Here is a 10966-nt window from a genome sequence, read left to right as displayed (position 1 = left end):
CCCCCTCCCCCCCCCCCCTTATTTTTATTTTTATTATCAATGTTAGTTTTAGGAGTGAGGGACATTGGTTGAGAGTATATTTGTGTGTATTGTTAATTTTGGAGGAAATCTGGGTACCCAATTTGTTTAATGAAGCATAACTTCTCGTCGCTTATCATGTGTTCGACAAATTGTCCAAAATAAAGTTTTTTGTTAAGTACCATAAATCAGGTCTAATAGAGTCGTATGTTCATGTAGTGCATTGATTTAGAGTTCTTGAGTATAAATAATGTGCTAAAATCATGCTTAGAAGTGAAAATAGTCGAATATTTCTAGCTTTTGAACCCTCTAATGAACACCGCAGATGCGACATTGCACCTGCGATGTAAATTCCGCAGGTGCAATATTTGGTCAGCTAGGTAAATTTCTTAGAAGCGAATGAAATTTCGAAGAAGCGGAACCGCACCTGCGTTGATTTTTCCGCAGGTGCGGTAACTGGGCAGACTTTGCACAAACCAGTAACTCTGCAATTTTGGCTTGCTGGGCCCGTCCGGCTTGATTCTTTTGCCTAATTGCATTATTTTGAATTTCTTAGCATGGTTATAATTCCCGACTAACTTGGTTTTGATTTTTAGGTACTTTAAACTTCAATAATGGACCCGAACTTGAACGAAAATGTGGCGTTTAATCATGAAATTAAGGAAGAAGCCGTGGAGGAAAAATTTGACAATGAATGCTTCATGTCTGCTGATTGTCATCGCCGGTATTATGACAACCTTCTCATAAAAAAGATCTTGCTTGAAAAGAGGATCTCCGAGGATAAATTGGCCGAGCTACTTCTAGATTTTTATGGCCGGCTACAGACCACCGGCTAGTCTTGTTTCATGCCTACTCCGTGCAAAGCCAATTAGGAGTGGGTTCGTGAGTTTTGTGCAAACCTTAAGGGTACAAACTTCGACGACCCACAACTCAATATTAGAGGCAAAACAGTGAGGTTTGGGAGTGAACAAATCAATGACATTCTAGGGCTTCCTGACCATCCACTAGAGCCGGTGCGAGAAAAGGATCATTGGTCAAACGGAGAACGACTAGTTTCTAAACTTTATCCCGCAAGCATGAGAGCAATGTAGGCCAACAAGAGAAAGGGTTTGAAGTCCATCGACTTCATAATTGAGGTCGAGATATGGCTTTACATCATCTGCAACAGAGTATCACCGTGTGGAAATGTTTCAGATGTCTCATATGGCAGGTCCCTGATGATCGCATGCATACTTGACGGCATTCATGTGAATGTCGGCCATTACATCATTCAGGAGCTGAAAGAGTATTTGCTAGACGACTGTTCAGCTTCACCTTTACATGTCTTACTTGGAATTTATTTGCCCTTTTTGGCTTATTCTTGTTATCTGATTGACTTTTACTTGTTTCACTATAGACGTTACCTTTCTATAGTCACATTATCATTCCTAACTGCGTGTCTTTATTTGGAAAGCATTATTTCTATCTCTCGTGTAATTAATTGGTCTTAATTGGAAAGACGTTAGATATTTCCTTAATTGTAATTATTTGATTCATGTTAACTTCCTTGTTGTTGAACTTAGTATTATGGAATCGTTGTTTCATATTATTTCTCCCTTGTTGAGTTGTTCTTACTGCGCTTAGTAATTCTCTGTTACGGTTATTCCTTGTGAGTTAGTTGTACCGTCTTTTGGTGAACGGAAATACCTGAGTTGATTCTCTTGCTTTGTTCCTGTATATATTGTCATTTGTTGTGTTGTACTTGAGACTTTGATGCACAAGGTTTCTACCGTGCGGTTGTTGATACTGTGATGTACGAGGTTTTTGCCGTGCGGCTGTTGGTACTGTGATGCACGAGGTCTCTGCCGTACGGTTGTTGTTGAAGGGTTGCACGAGGTCCTTGCCGTGCTATTGTTGCTATTGATGTGTTGCACATGCGGCTTAATAAGGCGGGATATGTTATATGCTTATATATGGGTTGCGCATGTGGCGGAATAAGGTGGGAACATTGTGATGCACGTGTGGCGAAATAAGGTGGTGCTTATTGTAATATTCTTTGCACACGTGGCGAAATAAGGTGGGCTATGTCAGGGGTTGATTGTAGAGAATTGTGACGGCCTGTGGAGGCATTCCTATTTGTTTAATAATGTGATTGTGGGTTGCTTACCTGTATGAGCTTTACCGCTTGGTAGTTGTGAGGAAACATCGTACGTGTGGTCCGTTCTCCTTTTTCATGTTGCTAGTTGGTAAATATTCTTGTTAAAAGCACTTGCACAAGCATACATGTAATTGGACATCCCCATTAGAAGTGAATTCCTTCCGATCCTACTAAGGGTGGAGATACGCCTTCGTTATCCATTATATATGTGAGAGTGGCCCTAACTGGCCAGTTAGTTGTCAGTATGAATGTGAGATTGATGAGGCACACGGTGCCAAGTGATAGATTTCAGATGCTGGGTTTTTTGTGAGTTGTGGTTTGTCCGAGATTTTGATAAAATTGTGGAAGGAGTTGAATAAGACCTTATGTGATCATCATTGTAGGATATGAGTTATTGACTTGTTTTCCCTTGCTGTTTTGTGACCTTAGGATTTGGATTAAGATTATGCCGTCATTTCGTATCATTACTTATTATAGTCTTGTTGTTACTTGTTGCCCTTTTTCCCTTATCGTGAATTGTAGCACTTGTAGTCATTCATGCAGTCTTTACATGTTATATATGGTTTCCATTATTCCTATGATTATACTGTTTATTTGACCGGTAGGTGCCTTGACTGTTCCTCGTGACTACTCCACCAAGGTTAGTTTTGATACTTACTGGGCACCGCCGTGGTGTGCTCATGCTACTCTTCTGCACATTTTTGTTGTTCAGATACAGGTACTCCCACTCAGTTTCTGTCAGCCTTGGAAGGAGGCGTATCGGTAGAAACTTCGAGGTATATCTGCTTCCAGCTTTCTGTAATAAGTATAGCTCTTTCAGTATTTCTCCCTTATATAGATATTCTTGAGTCAGAGCCTCGTATGTACCCCTTAGCTTGTGATTTGTGAGTTTCTGGGTTTTGGGAATGTTGTTAGCTTCGAGAATTGTTGTGGTATGTGCCGAGCGGCACCTTAAACACTATTTTTTTTTCTAGTTCAGTTTTATTTACCCTCTTCCGCAATTATGGTTTATCTTCCGCATTGTTAGGCCTACCTAGTCGTAGGGACTAGGTGCCGTCACGACATGTTCACGGAGGGCGAACTGGGGTCGTGACAAGTTTGTATCGGAGCTCTAGGTTCATAGGAGTCACAGATCACAAACCGGTTTATTAGAGTCTCGTGGATCGGTGCGGAGACGTCTGTACTTATCTGCGAGAGGCTATGTAACCGTTAGGAAAATTCCACTTCATTTGATTTCCCTGTCGTGCGAGATTTTTGACATCCACAATCCTAAACCTCTGTCTTCTATTCTCTCACAGATGGTGAGGAAACGTACTACCCGAGGTGATCAGGCACCCACGCCCCTTGCTGCAGCTGTCGGAGGTCGGGGCCGGGGTAGAGTTCGAGGACGCGCACGTGGTGCAGCGAGAGCACCTGCGTGAGCTGCCGCCGAGGTGCCACCAGCAGATCCAGCCGGAGTCCAGGCACCTGACACGCCTACTGCCACTACTACTCCAGCCCTTCAGGAGACTTTGGCACAGTTCATGAGTATGTACACCACTTTGGCTCAGGCACGATTGCTTCCCCTTGCTGCACCCACGTCCCAGGCCGGGGGAGGAGCACAGACTCCCGCCGCCCGCACTCCTGAGCAGCGAGCACATGTTGAGCAGGTCCCAGAGATTATTCCTGCGCTGCCTGCGACACCAGTTCAGCCCGAGGGCATGGCAGCGGCTTCCGAGCAGGAGCAGATGAGACTAGAGAGGTTCAAGAAGTATGATCCTCCGGTGTTTAGTGGATTAGCATCAGACGATGCCTTGGGGTTTCTTGATGAGTGTTGCCGTATTCTCCGTACTATGGGTATCTCTGGATCGAGCGGGGTTTCTTTCACTACTTTTCAGCTTCGAGGAGCCGCCTATGATTGGTGGCGCACCTATGAGTTAGACAGCCCAGACGAGGCATCTTCACTGACTTGGACCCAGTTTTCAGATATGTTTCTGAGAGAGTTTGTTCCTCAGAGCCTCAGGGATGCATGGCGCACGGAGTTTGAGCATTTGCGTCAGGGTGCTATGACCGTCTCGGAGTATGCTGTCCGTTGCACCAGTTTGGCTAGACATGCCTCAACCTTGGATTCTGCTGTTCGCGAGAAGGTTTGCCGGTTCATTTAGGGGCTTATTCCTAGCATCAAGTCCAGCATGGCCCGTGAGTTGGAGATGGATATTCCGTATCAGTAGGTGGTGAACATTGCTAGGAGGATAGAGGTATCATGCTAGAGAGAGAGAAGGCAGGCAAGGTCACGAGAGACAGAGCAGACGAGATCAGGAGAGAGAGTTTGAGGAGGCGAGGAGTCCTCGTAGACCGAGGAGATATACTGGTCCTTATTTTGGAGGCAGGGTGCGTCATGGTAGAGGTTTTGCGGGTCAGTCAGTTCAGTTCGTGTTTCAGGCTTTGCATGGTGACTCAGGTGTTCATGGGTCTCGGAGTACCCGTATCGCACAGTTCCCACCGCCTCGTCAGCAGAGAGGGTGCTTTGAGTGTGGAGATTCTAGCCACATGGTGAGAGATTGTCCCAGACTTCGGACCAATGTGTCACAGCGAGGTATTCAGGCCGATAGAGAGCGCACAAGAGGGGGAGGCCCGGCTCGTTGATGGGTTTCATAAAGTAGGTTTGAGGCCGGTGCGCCAGCTAATGTCACTCAGGTACGAATTCAGTTTGTTATAGAGGGGCACTATCTAAAGTTCATCACAGTTCTGCTTATTGGAGCGAGTCTCCTTGTTTGTTGTTCCATTTATGGGAGCGTTTCATGATTTGTACTCTGTTACGTGATTATTCTGTTGGGAGGTTCTATGAGTGATAGCCGTGTCTATCGTCCGTTTCTAGCTGTTTTCGAGAGTAATGAGGCTAGCAGTAAATTCATGTTGTCTGTTCCGGTAGGTCTGATGTGGTCTCTAAGTATTCTTGGTTACGAGCTGTGATTTCTATGCTCCACTGGTGTGGGAGCCAGCCTGTGTTGTAATTTGTGGACGGAATTGATCTAGTGAGAGTCTCTAGATGGGTTGATGTGTGCCCTACTTGTGATTCAGTGTTGAGGGCGGGACCCTCGTGATTTCAGGTGTTTTGATATGTAGAGACCGGGCTGTGTACTACGGTGAGAGTTATATCAGTATGAGATCCTTGTGAGTCTTTTATATGCTTTCATTCTTTCTTGTTAGATGTTTTTGTCGATTTGTGTTTTAGAATAATTTGTGCTAGTTTGATTTGCTTGTTAGTTCCCTTATGTGTTTCCTTTCTCACATTCAGTCATTTCCGTTCTATGCTTCTTGAGTTTTAGCTTGTGGGGTGTGTACCCGTTGGTGTTGTCTAAAATTTGATTATTCGGGTGTTTTGTTATGCGGTTTTCGTGGTTATTGTATCATCGCCAGTGTTGTGGAGGTTTGAAAAGAGTTCTTGTTGAATATGAGGCTTATGGCCGGTACGGATTTGATCTCAGGCAAGTATTGCTATCAGAAATGTTATTATGGGCCTATGTGTGATATGGCATGTTGAGTGGTTGTACCCTGTGTGTGTTGGCTGGTATTGAAGTAGCTGGTTGAGACTGATACCGGATATAAATGTAGGATCGGGTCTATTGGAAATGGATGGAAGGTAAGAATTCTGGCTTGTAAGCTTAGTGGTGTTGCTCGAAAGGCTAAATTTCAGTTGAGATGGTGTCGTCATGCTTAAGTGGATTGGGGTGACGTGGGATCACCCGCGGGTGTATGTTGGAAGTGCGCACTCAGTGACTTGAGGACATCAGGTATGTCTCTATGCCCGTTCGAGGACTTACGAATGTTTATGTGTAGGAGGATGTGACGACCCGGCCGGCTCGTCGTAAGAATTAACGCCCCGATCCCCTATTAACTGCTTCCCCTAAGTTCATTTCTGCTAGTCTGGTTTGTCGGGACGTTCGGTGTTGGGTTTCAGCGAGTTTTGGAACACTTAGTCCCTAAATGAGAGCTTAAGTGTTGAAAAGTGGTCCGTAGTCGGAACAGTGTGAAGACAACCTCGGAATGGAAATCTGATGGTTCTGTTAGCTCTGTTAGGTGATTTCGGGGTTGGGAGCGTGTTCAGAATGTATTTTGGAAGTCTGTAGCTCATTTAGGCTTGGAATGCCGAAGTTTGAGTTTTTGAAGTTTCCGGTCCGATATCGAGTTTTGATCTGAGGGTCGGATTGGAATTCCAAATGTTGCAGTAGCTTCGTCATGTAATTTGGGACGTGTGTGCAAAATTTCAGGTCATTCGGACGTGTTTTGGTTAGGTTTTTGATCGAAAGTGTATTTTGATGAAATGTGAAGTTCTTAGGCTCAAATCCATGATTTAATCGAGTTTCCGACGTTTTAGGTTTTTTAAGGATTGGTACAAGTTTGAATGAGGTATTAGGTGTTATTGGTGCTTTTGGTTGAGGTCCCGGGGGCCTCGAGTGTGTCTTCGGATGTTCAACGGGCAATTGTTGGTGTTGGAAAAGTGTACAGCAGCTGAAGGTTTCTGTCATCTGGTATTTCCGCTTCTGCGGCTTGGGAACCGCAGAAGCGAAGCCGCAGAAGCGGCCTTGGCTTCGCAGAAGCGACTTTTGGTCATCCTCCAGGAACCCGCAGAAGCGGTAGGATTTCCGCAGAAGCGGATCCGCTTCTGCGAGATGGGAACCGCAGAAGCGGAAGTTGGGATTTTAAAGGAAGCCGCAGAAGCGGCCAGAGTTCCGCATAAGCGGGACCGCAGAAGCGGTATTCACTGTTCAGAAAAGGGAGTTTCGAGGGTTAGTTTCAAAAGTTGGAAAAATCAATTGAGAGCTCGGGAGAGGGCGATTTCGAGTGGGTTTTGAAGAGAAGATCATTGGGTAACGTTTTTTTAATCCTTTCTAGTTATATTTCATCATTATATAGCTAAACCCATCATCTAATTTCGAATTTGGAATCAAAATTGGGGAAAACATCATAGGCTAAACTATTGGGCTTTGAGTGGGTGTTTGACCTCCGATTTGGGAGATTTTTATATGGTTAGACTCGTGAGAGTACGAGGGTTCTGAAAATGTTAAAATTATTCGATTCCGAGACGTTGGCCTGAGGGGCGTTTTGATCTTTTTGCCTAATTTCGCGCTTTAGCTTTGAATTAAATAGTAGAATCTGTTGCTTGTGATGTTATTTAAAATATGTGATTTAATTGAATAGATTTGGGCCATTTGGAGCCGAGTACTCGTGGCAAGAACGTGGTTGCTAGTTGATTTTAGCTGATTCGAGGTAAGTATCTTGCCTAACCTTGTGTGGGGGACTTTCCCTTAGGATTTGAGTCTTCTTTGTTGATTGTATTCCTTGTACGCGAGGTGACAAGTGCGCGCTCGGATTTATTGTGGAAAACTTGCCCCTTTTAGGCTCTTAGATCCTTGTAGTCACCGAATATAAAGTTGTTCTTGATATGATTGAGTTCCCTGTTATTAGCTTCACCTTTACATGTCTTACTTGGAATTTATTTGCCCTTTTTGGCTTATTCTTGTTTCCTGATTGACTTTTACTTGTTTCACTGTAGACATTACCCTTCTATAGTCACATTATCATTCCTAACTACGTGTCTTCATTTGGAAAGCATTATTTCTATCTCTCGTGTAATTAATTGGTCTTAATTGGAAAGACGTTAGATATTTCCTTAATTGTAATTATTTGATTCATGTTAACTTCCTTGTTGTTGAACTTAGTATTATGGAATCGTTGTTTCATATTATTTCTCCCTTGTTGAGTTGTTCTTATTGCGCTTAGTAATTCTCTGTTACGGTTATTCCTTGTGAGTTAGTTGTACCGTCTTTTGGTGAATGGAAATACCTGAGTTGATTCTCTTGCTTTGTTCCTGTATATATTGTCATTTGTTATGTTGTACTTGAGACTGTGATGCACGAGGTTTCTGTCGTGCAGTTGTTGATACTGTGATGTACGAGGTTTCTGCCATGCGGCTGTTGGTACTGTGATGCACGAGGTCTCTGCCGTGCGGTTGTTGTTGAAGGGTTGCACGAGGTCCTTACCGTGCTATTGTTGCTATTGATGTGTTGCACATGCGGCGTAATAAGGCGGGATATGTTATATGCTTATATATGGGTTGCGCATGTGGCGGAATAAGGTGGGAACATTGTGATGCACGTGTGGCGAAATAAGGTGGTGTTTATTATATTATTCTTTGCACACGTGACGAAATAAGGTGGGCTATGTCAGGGGTTGATTGTAGAGAATTGTGACGGCCTGTGGAGGCATTCCTATTTGTTTAATAATGTGTTTGGGTTGCTTACCTGTATGAGCTTTACCGCTTGGTAGTTGTGAGGAAACATCGTACGTGCGGTCCGTTCTCCTTTTCATGTTGCTAGTTGGTAAATATTCTTGTTAAAAGCACTTTGTGGCCCTGTCCGATCACATTATATCCATCAGTAGAGGCTTGTAGACATATCCTGTCAGTTAGTACAGTATGTTGGGCTTGTAGGCCCTTTATGTATATTTTGTTGGTTTGCCAGCTGTAGTAGTTATGACGGCCTTGTCGGCCCAGCATTATATTGATGTTTAGTCAGTATTTGCAATTGTCTAGCAATGTGGCCCATGGACAAAGTGTGACATTATATGTTCAGAGTCCCTTAGTCGCAAGTAAGTACACAAGGATAGATGAGGCACCAGGTGCCGGTCTCGCCCCCCAGGTTCGGGGCGTGACAAAAGTGGTATCAGAGCAGTTCTATCCTAGTCTACAAGCCGTGTCTAGTAGAGTCTTATTTATGGGTATGTCGTGCACCACACTTATAAGCAGGAGGCTACAGGGCATTTAGGATTGTCACTCTTTCTTCTTCCTCTAGATCGTGTGGTAGAGCTTAGTTGTAAGAATTCAAATTCCTAACTTCTATTTTACTCGTAATAAGACGATACCTACATCCACAAAGACGGTTGGTAAAAGACATGGCTATGGAAGAATTGAGTCGGAGGAACTCGACTTTGCATCATGCTTATGATGAGTAACTGTGAGGTCTTCAGCAGATCATGTGCGTATTGAAAAGTGTAAGCCTCTTGATAAAAAAAACCTTTAGGCAAGAATATTTATCCACCTTTATGGTGAAACACAATGCTTTCATAAAGTAAAAGAAGCAAGGTGAAGAAGGGTACGAGGCGCCCAGTTAATGAAGATTATCAGTGTTACAATTTCGGCAGAAAAATATAAGCATTAAGAGATACCCTCAACAGTAACAGAGGTATGTACAATTGGTCGTACCCATCTCAGTTATGCCCTATGGGGGCTAACAGGTATAGTTTAAGAAAAGGGCGGAACATCAGGATCAAGTTGGGGTTAGAGTAAACAAAAATGGTGCAAGGATTGTTTGCTTTAGTTGACATTTCCGAAGGACATTGCAAATGCGCTAATAGATCTCCTCGTGAGACACCTAGATGGTGCACCCTAAAATAGTAAAGCTAGATATGAGAACTGGAAGCCTTGAAGGAATAAATATTACCTTAGTATGGCTCCCGAAGAGCCAAGGGATGGAGCAAGGGGAGCCAAAAGCAAAAGAATACTTTGTTCGAGTTTTTTTGAGTAAAGCAGTAGACATAGATAATTAGCGGGAGATAAGAAGAGAGTTAATGAAACATTATGAGTAAGATGCGATACATGGATGATAACGGTAGATCAAAAAGATGACGGTATTACCGGATCCATAGTCAGGTGAAGGAAGAGACAAGAGGTGATAGGCCTCAAGAAAATAAAAGAGTATAGGCCATGAAGTCATATCCTCATTTCAAGAAGTAAGTTTGTGACTCTAACGTGATTACCAATAGGAAAAGCTAGACCCCAGAGTAATAGAAATCAGTATGGGATGGTGAACAAGATAAACCAAACGTGAATTAGGGACTGAGTGATTTGATAATAGTCGGCATCATGAGAATATTATATTTTGTTCCGGCGATAGTAGAATGGACAACAGAAGAAGATTCAGGAGAAATTCAGAAAATGGTCATTCAGGAAGACGCTTCCCTAAAGCAAGCAATGGGGGCAAAGTTAAGCTTAAGGGACTATGTGTGCCAGTTACACTAAGTGCCACCCTCGCGAATAAGAAATTTCGTTTTCTTGCTACAGAAGGATTACGGCAAGGCGAGTAAGGGTCGTCGATGATGTGAGAAGACGCCAAGGCTAAAAAGGTAAAACATCTACAGGTAGATCATCGTAGTGCTAAATCTTAGTACTCCCCTGAAGGGGGGAATGTGGAGCAATGTGGCATGAAGTCAGAATTAAGTAGTTCTACTAATCATGGAATGGTTAATGAAGAATGCGGTAAACACGAAAAAAGGAATGAGATTACACATATTCAGCTCCTACGTATATGCTACAATTCAATAACATTATGCAAATACGACGTCATTGAGAGGAATTAAGGGTCCTTGCCCGAGATGTTATTGATAGATAAGGAGTCAGTGCGAGACGTAAGTTAAGACAAAGGAAATAACCCAAGAAAGATTTCGCGAAATATTGACTTGAGAATGGGCCAACGAGTAGTCAGTAGTTGATTCAGGAAGAGCCTAGTTATGGCTAGTCAAGAGGATACAGACAAGACAACAGGTTGTGCAAGATAAAGATAGTAAAACCCAATATAGTGAATTCAGCCCCGCAGTTATGACATTGTAATACTTGAGATATATTCATATAGGAGTTGGAGAAGTTAAAAAGGTATTGTATGAGTGTTACGGAAATAAAATAGAGTGCCACTAGGAAGACGGTCAAAATATCAGTCCAGAAGCAACCCCACAAGAACAAGGGCGTGGAGATATGTAACTACGGATAAGTATAGG

The sequence above is a fragment of the Nicotiana attenuata genome, unplaced genomic scaffold (assembly GCF_001879085.1).
Source record: "Nicotiana attenuata strain UT unplaced genomic scaffold, NIATTr2, whole genome shotgun sequence".
NCBI lineage: Eukaryota > Viridiplantae > Streptophyta > Magnoliopsida > Solanales > Solanaceae > Nicotiana > Nicotiana attenuata.
Note: the sequence above shows the minus strand (reverse complement) of the source record.